The sequence below is a fragment of the Labeo rohita genome, chromosome 14, assembly GCF_022985175.1.
Source record: "Labeo rohita strain BAU-BD-2019 chromosome 14, IGBB_LRoh.1.0, whole genome shotgun sequence".
In the NCBI taxonomy this organism is placed as follows: domain Eukaryota; kingdom Metazoa; phylum Chordata; class Actinopteri; order Cypriniformes; family Cyprinidae; genus Labeo; species Labeo rohita.
The window spans coordinates 19,923,097-19,941,467 of record NC_066882.1 but is presented as its reverse complement, the minus strand read 5'-3'; the positions used below and the strand labels follow the sequence as shown (position 1 = coordinate 19,941,467).

Genomic DNA, 18,371 nt, shown 5'->3' with positions numbered 1-18,371 from the left:
CCCTAATAAGACAGTAACAATATCTTTAAAAACACACGGTGCTAACTCAAGCGATTTTTTAGAATCTCACTTTACCGCATGACATAATCACCATATATACTTTAACCCCATCAGCGCTCTTAGAGAGATAGGAAAAAGAGAAATCCGACAAGAAACGTGGAGAGAAAGGGAGAAAGCCTGCTCTCTTTAGCTAGTATCGACTGATACTTGATCTGGGTTGCTCTGTTGGCTGCTAATGCCCTTTATGGCCATGGAATACAATAATATGGGGAACCCATCCCTGAGCTCCATTCATATGATATTGGAGTCCTTGGAAGGAGAGATATGGATCAATAAGGATTGAATTAAAACACAGCAGGAGACAAGGGCTGTAAGTGAAGCTCTTCTCAGATATTAGAGGAGCACTGTGTTTATACACCACCCCAGTCACCATCTGAAAGTAGAGAATCCTGCCTGAATCGTGGGCTGAAACCCGTCCCGCTTTGGCGGTTCTGAGTCACGAAATGCAGGGAAGAGAGAGAAAGAGAGATGAGGGTGTGGAGGGGGAGAGAGAAGCACGTGACGGCAGAGAGTCTCGTAGGTCTAGACTTCTCCATCTGCCACTGGGCAGGAGTTGACAGGGAATGTGAGATTCCAGGTCTCATCCTGGAAAAGCGGCAGCACTTCAAAGCAGGTCGGGTCCCTTCGGATCCGGGCAGGACTAGCCCAGTGTTTGGAAGTGTGCGGGATGAGGGGGGAAGAGCTGCTTTTAGATGACAAGGCTCGGGGTGGAATGGAGATCTCAGACAGGAAAACGGGGGCGAGTGGAAAGACACGAGCAGGGCAGGTTCTGAAAGAGTCCAGTGTAACCCGCAGACTTTAAATGCAATTTATCAACAGCAAGTCTGACTTGCTGTTCATAACCACAGAAAATATTTAACAGAGATGTGCAGAAATGCAAGTTCATGGGGGACGTTTTTCTATGCTCAAACTATGTTGCAATTCTCAAATATGTGACCCTGGACCACAAAACCAAAAATATCTGTAGCAATAGCCAACAATACATGGTATGGGTGAAAATTATCGATTTTTGTTTCATGTTAAAATCATTAAGGTATTAAGTAAAGATATTTTGTAAATTTTCTACCGTAATATATCAAAACTTAATTTTTGATTAGTAATATGCATTGCTAAGAACTTAATTTGGACAACTTTAAAGGCGATTTTCTCAATGTTTAGATTTTTTGCACCTTCAGATTCCCATTTTTCGAATAGGTGTATCTCTGCCAAATATTGGTCTATCCTAACAAACCATACAGATGATATATAAATCTCAGTTTTAAAAAAACTGACCCTTATGACTTATGACTTATGGTTTTGTGGTCCAGGGTCACATATATTATACTGCACACTGCAAAAAATGCTTTTCTTACTTAGATTTTTTGCCTTGTTTCCAGCCAAAATATCTGAAAGTTCTTAAATCAAGAAGGATTTTCTACACAAGCAAAAATTATTGTCTTGTTTTCAGAAAAAAGACATCAAATTTAAGTGAGTTATTGCTTAGAACAAACAAAATAATCTCCCAATGGGGTAAGCAAAATAATCTTATTTCAAGCGGAAAACAAGATTATTTTGCTTACCCCATTGGCTTTTTTATTTAGCTTGTTTCAAGCAAAAACCCACATAATTTTGACTTGTTTTTTCTGAAAACAAGACAATAATTTTTGCTTGTCTAGAAAATCATTCTTGATTTTAGAATTTTTAGATATTTTGGCTGGAAACAAGACAAAAAATCTAAGTAAGAAGAGCATTTTTTTGCAGTGCAAGCATATGCGTATTAACATTTTAACATAAAAAAGAAATAAAATAAAAATTCTCATTGCTAATTAGCACAAAATGATTGAATACAAAAAGTAAAAAATAGTGAATATTACAATTACAGATGTAAGAAAAATCTATAATATTAAAATATAAAGCAATTCGTTGGTATATTAAATATTTTTATATTTATGTATATTTATAATTATATTTAAGAAATTGTAGAATGTATAATGCTTATATAGTATTATAGTATTATAGTGGCCACCAGACCTTGCTAATTAACACTGAATGATAGAGAGAGAAAAAAAGAAAAGAATCCTATATACAATAATTGTATCATATCATTGTCACTTTCATAGCTTTTTCATTTCCAAGTGTGGATACATGTCATCTTGAAGTCCCCTCGAGGCTTTAGCAATGACTGATATTGTACCTGTGATACAAAGACCCCAGTATGAAATGGACAGACGGCTATAGGAAAAGACAGAATGACAGAAGCGGCGAAATTGAGGTGTGGACAGAGAAAGACAGAAAAGGGAAAGACTAACTCTCACGCCGAACCTCTCCCTCCCCATCTAAAACTTATTAAAACAACATAAATAATTAATGACCTTCTAGAGCCAGGGCTCGGTTATTAGTCTCAGCGTTTCTTTTTCTCCATCCTTCTCTCTGTCTCTCTTTCTGTCTTTTTGCTGTCTCTCTCTCTTTCTGCTCTTAAAAAAGTGGGTAAAGATAATGAGGGAGTTGGCGTCTCTGTTGTAAGCCGTCACCTCATTACGCTGGCCTGCAATCAATTACAGGGGGATGTGTGGCCCTGTCAGTCCCTAATGTGCCTCCAACTCCAAGTCAGGAATTACTGCTGGTCTACGGCACCCTCTTCACTTCTCTCTCTCCATCCCTCTGTCTCTAACTCAAGGGACTGGCAAGGAAGGGACTCTAGGGCTGAGAAGGGACCACAAGGGCTGGTCGAGTAGGCATCTCTCACCTGTGGCTCTGAGAAAGGCCTGACCTTAGCAGTGTGAGAACACCTGACCATTTACAAGTCTTCAACACATGCAAAAAGAGAATTTTTAAAGGTGATGCTGGTGAACAAATGGTATGTTTGGTATGCTTTAGTCGCTGTGATGGACAAAACCTGAGAGTTTGTGGATAGAAAAGAGCGAAGTGTAAAATCTGGGCAGGTTATTATGGAATAAGAAGTCCCAGAAGAAAATTGTTACTCTTTTAACGCTCAGGACACCTAATGGGGTTTGCATTTATATTTCACTTGCTATGTTTCCATCACCCTGTTTTTATGCACATTTTTAAGTATCATATAAGAAACGAGTGATGGGAACGCCAAATTTCAAAAGAAAATCCCCTAATTTGCAAAAAAGTTTTATGTCCGCTTTTACTTTTTCTGCTCGCTCTGAGTGAATTTCTTATATGTGACTCTGGACCACAAAACCAGTCACATGGGTATATTTGTAGCAATAGCCAACAATACACTGTATGGCTCAAAATTATCGATTTTACTTTTTGCCAAAATCATTAGGATATTAGGTAAAGATTATGTCCTATGAAGATATTTTGTACATTTTCTACCATAAATAAATCAAAACATAATTTTTGATTAGTAATATGCATTGCTAAAAACTTAATCTGAACAACTTTAAAGGCAATTTTCTCAATCTTTAGATTTTTTTTGCACCCTCAGATTTCAGATTTTCAAATAGTTGTATCTTGGCCAGATATTGTCCTATCCTAACAAATTTTATTTATTATTTATTTATTCATCTTTTATTAAACATTTACCTCTATGACTGGTTTTGTGGTCCAGGGTCACATACATGAAAATGTTACAAAAATTATATTCAGTGACTTTTCTTAGTGATATATAGAGCCATTTTTTTTAGGAAGTGACCATTTTGTTCTCTTTGACTCCTTGAATGGAAACGGTGCTTATTCGCAAGTGTTTTATGCAATATTCCAGTTTTGGACGGAAAGCCAGCTAGTGATATATCAACTTTATCTCTCATAAAATTGCAGACGATAAATAAAATCACAAAGAAATTAGGCACTGTATGAGTACAAAAGTATAAAATTATTGTGGAGAGTATAGCTCAGATAATTTGGTATCTGAGAAATTTGATGAGTTCATACAGAGATTTTTAGATGGAACTTTTTATTGCAGACTTTGGTGTCAAATCTGAGCACCGTTTGAGATATTGTTGTGATCTTTTCAGAAACTCTAGAAGAGACATGTGAAAGATTACTAGTGCCTCTAGAGAAAAATCTGATAAAACAAAGATTACCATTTAATATTTCAACGTGATCTCATGATGAAAACATACCTGTGGGAACTTTTTCACAAGATGCGGAAACATGCGCTTTGTAACATATTCAATGTGAATGTCCACTGAGTGTTCGGCTTTTTCCCCGTAGCAGATGAATGTACATATGGTACGTATTATGTGACGTTGCTTTTGTCACCGCAGTTCTGACGTGAAATGTCCATTGAGTGACGCTATAACTTTAATGCTTCGTGACGTTTTAAAATAACATACCATCTACAGAACGCCTAAACCTACCCGATAGTATGAACAAAAGCAAATGTGGCGTAAAAACGCAATTGGAAAATGTCATTTTAGCTTGTTTTTTGATCTCTCATCTTTCAGCTATTTCATTGTGAATCATTTTTTCATGGGATTCGTACCCAAGAATTCCACATCCTTAGTCCAACTCCATACCAAGCAAGCTTATTACGTCCGGAAAGCGAAACATATGAAGCTGTAATTATAACTGTGTACAAAAACGATTACAAGTGCTCACGTTACCGCCTCTAGTGTTAATTTCTGTTGGAAATAGCAGTGATGTATTTCGCGTCTTGCGAAAAGTTTCCACAGGTACGCTTTCGTCATGAGATCAGGTAGAAATAGTCTTGGTATTAATTTTCTGTCATTATTTTGAAGTTTTATCAGTTTTAGGGTCCAAAATGACAGTGGACCCCATTGACTTTTTATCATATCTTATTTTGTCTTCCACAGATGAAAGAAAGTCAAACAAGTTTGAAATGACAAGGGGATGAGTAAATGTTTTAGAGGTGAACTAACCACTAACAAGCCTTTTCTCCACACTGAAAAAAAAACTTTGAAACAATTTTCACCCAGAAATCGCTAGTAACTTTCACAAACAATTACAAAGAGGCGGCTAGCAACACGGTGAATTAAACATAAAATTCTGAAGTGGAAAGACAGAAATTGTTTTCCTTGTAAAACATACTCCAAAAATAACTTCAAAAAATCATTTTTCAGTGCAGACACACTTTCCAAGAGTAAGTGACTATAATTATAGTTCAGAATACAGCTTGCTGAAACACACAAAAGTCCTCACGTGATGTGTGAAAAAGAGCATCTCTGTCTGCTCACCCATCATCTCACACACACATACGCACACATCCCTAGAGTCTCTCACTTATTACGTTAGGCAAGAAGAAGAAGAAGAAAAAAAATCAATATTTCAGCAGAGGTATTTTTAAAAGCTGCCATGGCTCCAATTCTCGGCCACCGTTTGCTGCAAGCTTTCGTTGCTTTCTATGAAAAGATGCTCTTGCTTTGGGACACTTAAGACGGCGGCGATAGCTCTCGTAAGCTCTGAATTAGATTAGCATGCTGCTATTTGTCCCATTCATAATGTTCGGTTCTTTCAACAGGCTGACTGATATCTATTTGACTCACTGTATTGGTAAAAGGTGGAATCAAAGTACAACCGTTTGACTGTGTTTGCTCTCTCCAGCCCTCTGAACGGCCTGGTTGTAGCTAACGGCGTGGGTAATTATTTTAAAGCCACGTAATACAATTCCTGGCAATAATTTAGCTCTGTCTAAGAATTTATTTAGTATAATAGCAAAGAGAACGTTCCGGAAGCGAACTAGAGGTTATAATAACATTTTACCGACTTTGTCCTGAATTCAGAATCATTTTAGTTAATGAGGACAGGATTATATTAACAATAAAGGTGTATGAAAAAGGCAAGGTGTGGATATGTGCGTGAGAGAGAGAGAGGGAGAGAGAGAGATAGAGAGACCGGGGCCCTCCTTTGCTCTCCTACACGTCATCAATTATTCACTAGCCAAGATGGCAATTACAGGACCGTGTACAATCAGACTAAATATTTAATAAGGCACTCAAACAGTCTCTAGAACGGATCTTTGTCTCTCTCTCCTCAGTCTCATCCTTTACACTGCATCTAGCGTCCGCTCCCCTGGCCTCTTACCTTTGTTATGAGTACAAAAACAGTTTATACAGCTCACAGACTCCTGTACGTATTAGAGATGAGCATCTCGTATGCTTTACATTTGAAAGAATAGGAAATATATTGTATGTATCTGGGGAGTTTGTAAAACATGGAGGAATGTTAGGGAATTTATGTGGGTTTTTAAGAATAGGGAAATCATCTGCCTGTGAAAAAGGTAGATTAAAGATCATTTACTCATTCTCATTACATTTTTTTTTTCCTGTGTAACACAAAAAACGACATTCTTAAGAACTGTTTTTGTCTGTTGATGAATGAATGAAGGTTAATGTGATCAACACATTAACTTCAAACCTCACTGACTTTCATTGAAAATAGAAAGAAAAATAGAAAAATCTTCTTCTGTGTTCCACCGAAGGAAGTCATATAGGTTTGGAAGGATTATTTTATTTTATTTTATTTTATTTTAAACCAAAAGAAAAAAAATTATGAAGAAAAACAGAGAGAGAGAGACTTTCATTGAAAATAGAAAGAAAAATAGAAAAATCATCTTCTGTGTTCCACCGAAGGAAGTCATATAGGTTTGGAAGGATTATTTTATTTTATTTTATTTTATTTTAAACCAAAAGAAACAAAATTATGAAGAAAAACAGAAAAATCTTCTTTTGCGTTCCACCGAAGGAAGTCATGCAGATTTGGAAGGATTATTTTAATTTAATTTAATTTAATTTAATTTAATTTAATTTAATTTAATTTAATATTATTTTATTTTATTTTATTTTATTTTATTTTATTTTAGTTTAGTTTAGTTTAGTTTAGTTTAGTTTAGTTTAGCTTAGTTTAGTTATGAGACAAAAAAAAATAAATAAATAAAAATAAAAATTAAAAAATCTTCTTTTGTGTTCCACCGAAAGAAGTCATACAGGTTTGGAAGGATAATTTAATTTAATTTAATTTAATTTAATTTAATTTAATTTAATTTAATTTAATTTATTTTAATATTATTTTATTTTATTTTATTTTATTTTATTTTATTTTATTTTATTTTATTTTATTTATTTCAAACCAAAAGAAACAAAATTATAAAGAAAAAAATAAAAATCTTCTTTTGTGTTCCACCGAAGGACGTCATACAGATTTGGAAGGGTTATTTTTAAATGAAATTAAATTTGAGACAAAAAACAAAAAACAAAAAAAAAGAAAAATAGAAAAATCTTCTTTTGTGTTCCACCAAAGGAAGTCATAAGGATTATTTTATTTTATTTTACTTTATTTTATTTTACTTATTTATTATTTTATTTCATTTAAAAATTCAGCGTCAGAATTTTTTAAAATTTAAAATTAGTACTTTTATTTAGCAAGGGCCCATTTGATCAAAAGAAAGAGTAAATGCATTAATAAGGCTACCAAAAACTAACTAACTAAATAAATAAATAAAACAAATTCAAAAATTTTCTTCAAAAATATTAAGTGGCACAACTGTCTTCAACATTAATAATGATTTTTTGAGCAATCAGCATATCAGAATGATTTCTGAAGGATCATGTAACACTGAAGTATGACTACGATGCTGAAAATTCAGCTTTGCATCACAGGAATAAATTATTTTTATTCAATAATTCTGAAGTAAAATAGAACACTAAAATTGTAATAATATTACAATATTACTGTTTTTTTTTACTGTATTTTTAAACAAATATATTTGTGAGTACCAAACATTTATCCTTAGGTTGTGTATTCAAAATAATAATAATAATAATAATAATAATAAAATAGGACTAAAATAAATATTTAAAAATGTGACAGGGCTGTACAGTATGTGTAAGCTAATGATCATCTTTTTTGCTTCTTCCTGTCTTGTATAAAATGAATCTCATAACAAAGTGCTGAATTGCTAGAGACAAGGATGGGAAAATAAATCCATGACTTCACCATCTGGGAAAAATGGGAAAGAAGGAGGTACAGACAGAGAGATAAGAAATGAGAAGATCCTGCAAAACCCTGATGTTTGTTTGGATCAGTGAGCAGTTTCCTTATGTCTGTTTGTACTTAACAGCAGAGACAGAAGATGAAGCAACTCAAATCACACTCACACAATCGCTCCTCCCTCGCGATCAGATTTCCTCAAGACTCTCCTAAGCATTATTTTGGCCTGTGTTGCCATGGCAAAGTACATATTTGTACCTCCAATCGAAATCAGTCCATGACATAATGCAGTAAAGAGAGAGCGCGTAAAACACGTGAGCGTGGCTGACCTCACAAAGGAGGAATGGATCAGAAATTACTGCAAGCTGCACTTCCTGAACAGAGCACAGTCACTTATTACGCCCATAAACGAAACCCCAGAAACCTGCCACACTTTCACACGGCCCATTATGTGAACAGAAACCACATTTTCTTGTGAAGTCTGAATCATTAGACTCAGCGCAATAAATAGTGTATTTTATGAAACAACATACTCCGTAATTGACTGTCAAATGTCAAACGTGACTTTGTACAGACTGCAGGGAAGCAGAAGCAGATCTTACAAATGATTTGGTCAACATCTGATGCCCCGGTCAGCCTTGTGGGGTGAAAAGACAGGGTGAATGTGTTAGGATAATATTTTGCTCTACATGGAGATCAAACCGTTGGACTTGACAGTAGATCAGCAGGGAAGACAACACAGTGTGTTCACACAACAATGTGTCATTGTGTGAGAGTTTGAGACCTGATTTACACTGAGAAATTAGATTACTAATTGGTTAAAGTGATTCTCAAAATGTTTATTTTGTGTATAATGTCACTTTTTAAAATAGCGATGAGAGAGAAATTCCAACCTGTTCCAACCTTACAAAGAAATGACTTGCATAGACTATAAAAAAATCTGTAATTTCATTGGATTTTTCTGTATTTTTTTACAGTTCTTACTGTAATAATGTATTTTTGAAATACAGAAAAAAATTTAAAATTACATAAAAAGACCATAAATATACATATTCTACTGTTAATAACCATAAAATTTCCATGATTTAAAAATATTTTGTGTGTGTGTGTGTGTGTGTGTTAAAAATGTGTATTATATTTATATATTTTATATTTATTGTGTATTTTATATTTATATTTTTAATTAATTATTAATTAATTAATATTATTATCTGTAATATAATAAAAAAAAGAAAACTTGCAAATAAGGCAAATATATGTTAATAAGGTAAATCAAATTTCATAAATATAGCGTTTCATTCATACACACACATATAGTGCGGTCAAATGATTAATCACGGTCAAAAATTAATCGGACAGTAAAAGTATTTGTTTATTTTGTTTACATAATAAATGTGTGTTTACTGTGTATAGCTATTTTCAAAATATATACTGTGTGTGTGTGTATTTATATATACATAACTAATATACGTAGTACGCACACATACATTATGTAAACAAAAACATATACAGTGCTGTGAAACGATTAATCATGATTAATCTCAATTAATCGCAAATAATCGCGAAATAAAAGTTTTTGTTTATTTTGTTTACATAAATTTTTTGTGTACTGTGTATTTTGTAAAAATATGTTATCATCATATATTAAGTATATTTAGAAATTATATAAATATAAATATATACATGAAAATATTTTCAAAATATATACTGTGTGTGTGTAAATTATACACAGTACCCACACATATATTATGTAAACAAAAACGATTATTTTGGATGTGATTAATCATGATTAATCGTTTCACAGCACGAGTATGCATATATATACTCAGTACATAAAGTGAAAAAAGAATCTCCTTCAGTGATCCAATAGAGCATCTCCTCATCCATCCCTGAGTCAAGAACTGAAGTGGAAGGTGTGTAAGCAGTATATCTACTTCACGAATCCCGTTACAACACTGTCTTCCATCTCAACCATCACGGTTAACAGCCTGTCCAGTCAATCAAGCCGAAGAAGGAAGAGACGATGGAGGAAAAGAAAGGAAAACAAAGAAAATCCCTCCTTGATGTGTGTAGGCTGACAGCTCTATCCAAGCCCCCCAGTGTTGAAATCAAGCTGTCACTCTTCCACCATGGAAATAGAGGAATTGTGCGCTCAGATTTAAATACCGCCTATAATAGCTTCCCATCTATCAGGCCTGCTGGCCGGTTATTCTTAGACACATACATTAGCCCTTGGCCCAGATAGGAATGTCACCAGATTAAACATCCAATTTGTTAACCGGGCCAGGCCAGGGGTGCTGCTTCTTGACAGAACTTACAAACAAGCCCAAATGGCCCCATTTTTCACCCACAGGCCTGCTGGATTTTTCTACTCAGACGGAGGGAACCACTACGGACGGGGAGGGAGGGAGAAAGCGTGGACGGATTTTTTTGCGGGTGGAAAGACGAGGAGAAATGGTAGGTGTTTTCTAAGGCCACTTAATCTCAGGAAGAGCCATCAAGACTGAAAAAGAGTTTTTGTCATGCAGTATTAATTTCGGGAATATTCCCTCATTAAAGCGCAGCAGAAACAGATATTCCGCGGAAGCCTAGAGTAAGTCTCTCTTTCGCTGCCAAAACGCCGGCATACAACATGCTGAGCGGTTTCTTGGTGGGATTCTTTCCCATGCATCATTACGACTGAGGGAAAATAAACAGCGCTTTGTAAAATGATTGTTTAAAAAAAATTAGCTCACACAAATTCTGTCATTATTTACTCACCCACATGTCTTTCCACTTTTTTCTTTTCCAGCGGGCCGTTAACCACTGTGACTGAATCAATGAGTCACTCAGTTGAACATGAGCAATGGATGAGTCTGATTCATGAATGAATCATTCAGAAAGGTTTTATGAACTGGATCAACCATGACGTAGACATAATTTTCACTCCGAAATTGCTAGTAAATTACAATAACTATTACACAGAAAAAGCAAATAACATTAAATTTAATGTGAAATTCTGAAGCAGTAAAACATGCTCCAATAGCCTTTTTTTTATTTTATGACACGTTCATGGTGCGTTTTGGTCATTCCGCACAGTCCTTGTGCACCTTTATTATATTGAAACCTTCTTATACTCTTCAATGTAAATAATGACAGAATATTCAACTATTCCTTTAAAGTCCACGGGATCGGGAACATCCCGCGCTGTCAGACAGCACTAATCCTCGGCAGCGGCCCTGTCAAAGCCTAGCGAGCGAGCAGATATATTCACTGAAGATGAAGTTGTAGATTAGAGCACGTGAAGGCCCTGTGGACAGATTGGGAGCATATTGAGGAACAGAGGGAGAAACAGTGAACCAGATGCCACCAGTTAAAACCCTCCGAATGGGAGAAAGAGTGAGAAATATGGGCGTCCGACACCGCTCGGCTGGTGGAAGCCGTCCGTGGGGAGATATCTTACTCAGGGGAGGGAGTGAATGAAGCTGTGAGGTCACTGCATGCTACAGCGACTGTCAGGGCTTTCATTGTTAGCTGTTACATCAAATGCTCAGTGTTTACTGAGAAGATCGTTTGTTAATGATAGAAACACCACAAGCAGTGTTGGGGAGTAACTAGTTGTGTAACTACTGGTTTTTAAGGTTTTTAACAATCACAAAGGGGGTTACACTTGAATATTTTCACACACGTACAGATTTTATTGATTTGTTTCCCAAATTGCATAGACTGATTCTAAAATATGAGACACCAATGTTTCAGGAGTTTAGAACACAGAACAGGACACATGCTTATTTGATAACCGCTTTATTTCCTATTTGGGTTTATGCGTATTCTTTATATTTTAAAATTGACTGTTTTTTCCAAGGCATTGTTAGTTGCCAGTGTTTCCTGTCTTAGCTAATGATTTGAATTTAAATGATTTACAATTTTTAGAAAGAAAAAAAAAACAAATTTAGATTTCTTTCTTACAAAAAGACATATTAAAGGATTTATATGACACTGCTATGGTGTCTTTTGTAATTTTTAGCTAATTTTTAGCTCTGTCCCCATTCACTTGTATTATAATAAAATAAAATAAAATAAAACAAAATAACAAAATAAAATAAAATAATATTTTTTTTAGAAATTAACAAATTTTGACTCTTTTTTTAAGTTATGGGACATATTAATGGACCTACATGACACATCTTTTGTCATTTTTAATTTTATTTTTTAGCTCTGTCCCCAGTTCCTTTTATTGCAAATAAAATAAAATAAAATAAAAGATTAGCAATTTGGAAAATAAAAATAACAAATTTTGACTTTTTTTTTAATAAAGTTATAGGACATATTAATGGACTTATATGACATGTCTTTTGTAATTTTTCATTTGAAGTTTTAGCTCTGTCCCTAGTCACTTTTTTTGCAAATAAAATAAAATAAAATAAAATAAAATAAAATAATACAAAGATTTTTTTTAGAAAATAACAAATTTTGACATTTTTTTTTTAAATCGTTCATTTAAACGACATATTAATGGACTTATACGACACGTCTTTTGTCATTTTTAATTACAATTTTTATTAGTCACCTTAAAAATAAAATAAAATAAAATAAAATAAAATAAAATAAAATAATAAAACAAAATAAAATAAAATAAAATAAAATAAAATAATAAAAAATAAAATAAAGATTTGCATTTTTTTTAAAAAATTAACAAATTTTAATTCTTTCTTTTTTAAAAAAAAATATAGGACATATAAATGGACTTAAACACCATGGCAATAATGCCTTTTGTAATTTCTTTGCTCATTTTTAGCTCTGTCCCTAGTCACTTTTGTTAACAAAATAAAATAAAATAAAACAATAAAGTAAAATAAAATAAAATAAGAAAAAGTATTTATGCATTTTGTAATTGCATGCATCTTAAAAAATAAGCATATATGTCTAAAATGCTGTAGCAGAACTCATCAATTCACATTCAAATTTCACATGATCTCAGGTCACATGTTTTTGATTTACCCAATATCATGTTCTCAAAATGTTCATACAATGAAAGCAAATGGTGATAATTCACTGTCAAAACTGGCTAAAAAGAATAACAGGATTCCAAATAAATAAACAAGTTCCAAGAAGAACGAAGCCCCCTACATCGCCCTGTGTGATCCACAGAATAACTACATTCACATGGGTTTGGAACAACATGAAAAAGCCAGTATGACGACAGCATCCCCAACCCTTTTAAAACAAATCACAAAAATCTTAACACTGAACGAAAACATAGATATGCTGGATTAGAATCCAGTTCCGAAGCCAGACGTTCCAGCGTTTGAACGGAAGCCAAACGCGAGGTAAATCAGAGGACTAAGTGAGTGCACCACAATACGTGCGAGAGTTCTTTAAGACCGGGAGAATAAAGGAGTCAGCCGGTGAAATAGCCCCTGCCTCTTTAAGTAGAAACTAATATAATTTCTCTCACGCCAGCAAACAGGAGTATTTTATTATTCCAAAATCGTTCTTCGGGGGAAAAGTGATTTATACCTCACTTTATCTGTCAGACAAATGTTTCTCTTTATGGCTATTACCATTCCGAACCGGCGGCAGGCAACACAAAACTAATATAGTGTGTGAAGTATTTAATTAAGTATCTGGGTAGGGATGGGTGAACGTCTTGCTTTATTGAACCAAAATTAAAAATAACTCCTCCATTTGAATAACGCCTAGGGCTTGCCTCTCATCCGCCTCATTTTAATATCACTCATGCCACTTTAACCTTTTCAAGCACCACATGCGTCGTTTGTTTGTCAATCGAGAGAAATCGGCACTGAGTCGTTCTCAAACGGCTTTACAAAACCGCCTGCGTTCGCAACCTCGTAAACAGGGAAAACACAAACACCTCTAGGTTAGCCGGGCTGTGTTTTTGAAGTAAAGACAAAGTCGAAACGAAGAAGAGCCGACGTATCAGCCCCAGATACAGTATGTTGATCTGAAATGCACACATGATGCAATGCTTACATAGTAAATGTAATTTGCACGAGCTTTGAAGTGTTTAGAGAGCAGCAGCCATTTTGGAGAGCATCAGACGCTGGGTTTAATTAAACACGACGGGAACACAAATAATGGAGGGAGAGAACTTATTCTGAACGCGAACACCGCCGAAAACAAAATCGAATTACCACGAATGGGGCCGGGCTGCCAGAAAAGATGAAAGTTCGCTCTTCATTCAGGGTGAAAAGAGTGAGAAAGAGATAAAGAGAAAGGGGGAAAAAAATCCAGATGCAGGTTTTAAAATCACAGAGCAGATATTATCCATCTGTTTGGCACACCTCATTCTCTGCTGCATTGAAGAGACGGTCATGGACAAGGTGAACCCAGCATCACCATCTGGCTGTGTGCTGGCCTGGACAGAACTGAGGACAGTTACACACTCCAGAGAAACACATACACACACACACACACACCAATATCTTCTCCAAATCTTCCTATGTTTCAATCGTAAGTTCCTCTTTTCTTCCTAATGCGGTTTGTTTGGACGAAGAGGGTACGGCTTGCCAATCAGAAACAGGTCGTTGGTTCCGGCCTCTGGAGAGGCATCGAGTCGAAGTTCGAAAGCGCGTGCGCGAGAGGAAAAGTTCGGGTTCATGTTCGCTCAGGCGGGCTATGAGTGTACACAGCTGGGGTGAGTTTGACTTAATGAGAATCTGTTCAACAGCGCCGCTCGGAATCCAGGCCTGCAGGTGAAGACTTTGTGTTTTGATTTACATTCCGCGGAAATTTGATGAACGCCGCTCGTTTTTTTCCCCGCCGTGTTCTCAAATCAGCATCTCGTCTGGTGAGGCTCAAAGTTGCCAGAAAAGCCCTGAGTGATGAGTGAGCTCAGACGTGAGTGAGTAACAGTATGACAATGATAGAAAGCCGGCGATGCCGGGAAAGACAGAGGTCAAGCGTTTATCCACGGCTGCCTCCAGATTGCAAACCTACACCTGCTGAACACAAACGCTCTTGTTTGTTAAACAGCACAATGGATTTACTCTATGTACTCGGGCGGGCGGTTACGCTCAGATAGCGTATTGATTTATCGGAGGCCGGTCACTTGGGATCGTAGATTTAAACTGTAGCGCGCTGTGGGGTTCGGGGTCATGTGATTTGTACACCATTAAATCCAGCGTGACTGAAGTGGACTGTTTGGTCTGGGCTGGCATACGGGTGCTGTGTGCTTATTAGTGGTTGTAGAAGACAACATGCTGTCAGATGGTGACGCCACTATCTGTACAGTAAGAAATAATCGAAAAACGAGGCTTTTGAGGAAAAATTGGTTTTAGTCTAAATTTAATGCTCTTTTTAGAATCACTGTGTTAATAAGTCAATGTGAATATAAAAAAAAAATATTAAATTATGCAAAGGACACAAAGTACAGCTGTGTTAACAGTCTGATGGTGCAAAACTATAAACTGAATCTTTAATTTCTTGTGTGATTATTGCTATTTTAAAAAATAGAATTATTTTAAACCGACTTTACCATCATTTTCTTATCAGAAGCAAAACATAATTTTTAAAACCATTTGTATTATATTATAAATATTATATTAATTTATTTACTTATAAAAAAATGTATTTATTTATGTATTTATAATATTCTATCAATTCATCTACAATCCCAAGTTACTGGTCTCCAATCTGCATGTAAATAAATGAATAATATTAATAATATGTAATATATATATATATATATATATATATATATACCAAGTGACCGCGCACCATTAAATCAATGCAATCTGCATGTAATTAAATAAATAAAAATACTAAAGAAAGAAAGAAAGAAAGAAATAATCTAAATTTATAAAATATACACTACTAGTCAAAAGTTATTTTAATGTTTTTAAAGAAGTCTCTTCTGCTCACCAAGCCTGCATTTATTTGATCCAAAGTACAGCAAATAATTTAACATTAATATAACAAATAAATAGCAAATCAGTAAACAACAGATATAATAAAATATATTGTAGGATTCTAACATAAATTGCCCTCAGATGTGTCAGGAGTACATCTTCTCATCACTGCGGCACAGCTTCAAAACAAAAGTGTAATTTTGAGAGGAAATAGAAAATAAAAAGATCTCAGCGAATGAATTTGATCAGACCGCTATTGCCACGAGTCGACATATTGATCCTGGTGCGGCACCGGATTCAGGTTGTAGCGTATTTCATTTGTGCGGATGTGTTGATAAGTTCTGGAAGATCTGATAAGTGATGTTGGCGGTGTCCTGTGAGAGTTACACTCTCCTATATAGTCTAATAGACTTTCGTCCCGTCACGCGTGATGTATTGCGTTATTAGGAGGACAACGGCTGGGATCTCCTTTCCAAGACACAAGTTCCCATATCGCAAAAGAGCAGCGTGGGGACGGTGCCACTTTCCAAGGAGGACAAACAGTGAACAGCTCCTGTCACGTCCCGTCAGAACGTGTGAGATTAAAAAAAGCTGCCACTCAATTAATAAATCACCTCCTCCCTTACAGCTGTGGGAGCAGCTGGTCTCTCTGGCACTAATAACACAGAGTGAGGGGCTGAGGAAACTGACGAGGAGGCCCCAGGCCCTATGGTGTGACAGCACCTCCTCAGCAGTCGGAGAGGAGCTAACAGAGCCCAAATGCCTGTGGAGGACTTCATCACCCACAGGAAAAATTGCACTGCTCAGACGTTGCTCTTACAAAGCTCAAGAGACATATTGTGGATCTCATTAATGTTTCATTAAAACTTTGTTTCTCCAAAAATAAAATTAAAATTAAAAGGCACAGTGGTCAACATATAGTACGGCAAAAACAGCAATTTAATTAAATATCCATATAATTAAAAAAATATAGAAAGGTCAAATTATATTGTATGTATATGTATATATGTATATATATATTTATTATTATTTTATTAAACATTTTATTATTTTATGATGTCACCATGTTTTTTGATTCACAGTAAAAAATAAATAAATAAATAAATAAATACTATTTTGTCTCAAACAACTGAGACATGTTCTGACATATGGTAAGAAACCTAAAAAGTCCAAATGGTTTCAATTAAACCAAAAAAATGCAAAAAAATTTGCATTTGTTCTCCTGACTTAAGAATAAGAAACTATTGAGGTCTTAAGATCTTAAGATCTCCTTTGCGATCTTCCTTTCCTAAAAGAACAGCTGAGGAGGAAACAATCCCTGCATTTCAATATCCAAATAATCAATGAAACTCTGAGGAGGGAAAAGTTCTGCGTAAGTGCAAGCGAACTGCTGTAAAAACAGCCGATATTTCAGCGTGGCAGCGTGCCGAGGGACAGCGAGGGATGGAGAGTGAAAAAGAACAGGAAGAAGGGGCCCAAAGAGAGCGGTGCAGGTGCGAAGCTTGGATGCGTCCCAGCCCCACACACTCCATTCGCGCATACGCACTCAATCACGCAGGTCACAAACCAACACACCCTCCACCGCACTGATCTGGCCAAATACCTCTCATGACAAAGGAATTATCTCAGCATCAGCTGCTGGGCGTACTCACTCGCATTTTCTCATTCTCAAGATCTTCAGCCAGTCCGGTGTCATCTTAGCAACTGAGTTTGTGTATGTATAATAAGGATACTGTATACAGCACAAAACAAACAGAGCCGTAACAAATAGCAACAGGGGGTTGAGTCGAGATCAAAACGGTCAGCATAAACAAACACGCGCACGCTCGCACGCACAACACCAGAATTCCCTGGGAATGGGCTTATCGCCCGATCTGATTGGCTGAATTTCGGATACTGGATGAATGTGATGGTTGAAAAGCAGTAGAGCGCATGAGAAATTAGACATCTCGGAATTCTTTCTAAAGAGTAAATGTCATTTTACTGCCATGGCATAATAAAAAGGTTTTGTTTGTTTTGAAGATTTCTTGGTCTTCCGAATGGAATAAGTGACTCATCAGGGACTGCCGGCTATGGAAGTTTCCGACATGGAATGAAAAAAAAAAAAAAAGGGAATTGCGACTTATCTTACCATTCTTTTTTCTCGCAATTTGTATTTCTGATTTTTTTTTTTTTTAAAAAAAAGCTAATTGCAAGATATAAACTTCAAAATGTGAGAAATCAACAAAAAATTGTGAAATACAGTATAAACCCGCAATTCTGAGAAGAAAAGTTTGAAAAGTCATAATTAACATGCTTGTTTTTCCCAAGAAATAATAAATAAAAATAGAATTGCATCTTTTTACCTCACAGTTCTAATTTTTTCCCAGAATTCAAAGTTCTGAATTTTGGAAAAAAAATTGCAAACAGTGAAATATAATCTTAGAATTGGGAGATATAAACACAAATTTGCAAGATATAAATTCGCAATTGCAAGAAAAAAAAATTAGAATTGTGTGATATAAAGTCACAATTAATATGCTTGTTTTTGCCAAGAAATAATAAATGAAAAAGAATTGCGAC

At 35.3% G+C, this 18,371-nt stretch overlaps 1 protein-coding gene across 3 annotated transcripts in view; it reads right to left on the bottom strand.

Moving 5' to 3' along the window:
* Window positions 1-18,371, bottom strand: part of LOC127176302 (transcription factor COE3) — a 139,534-nt gene that overhangs the window by 47,191 nt on the left and 73,972 nt on the right. The window lies entirely within an intron of this gene.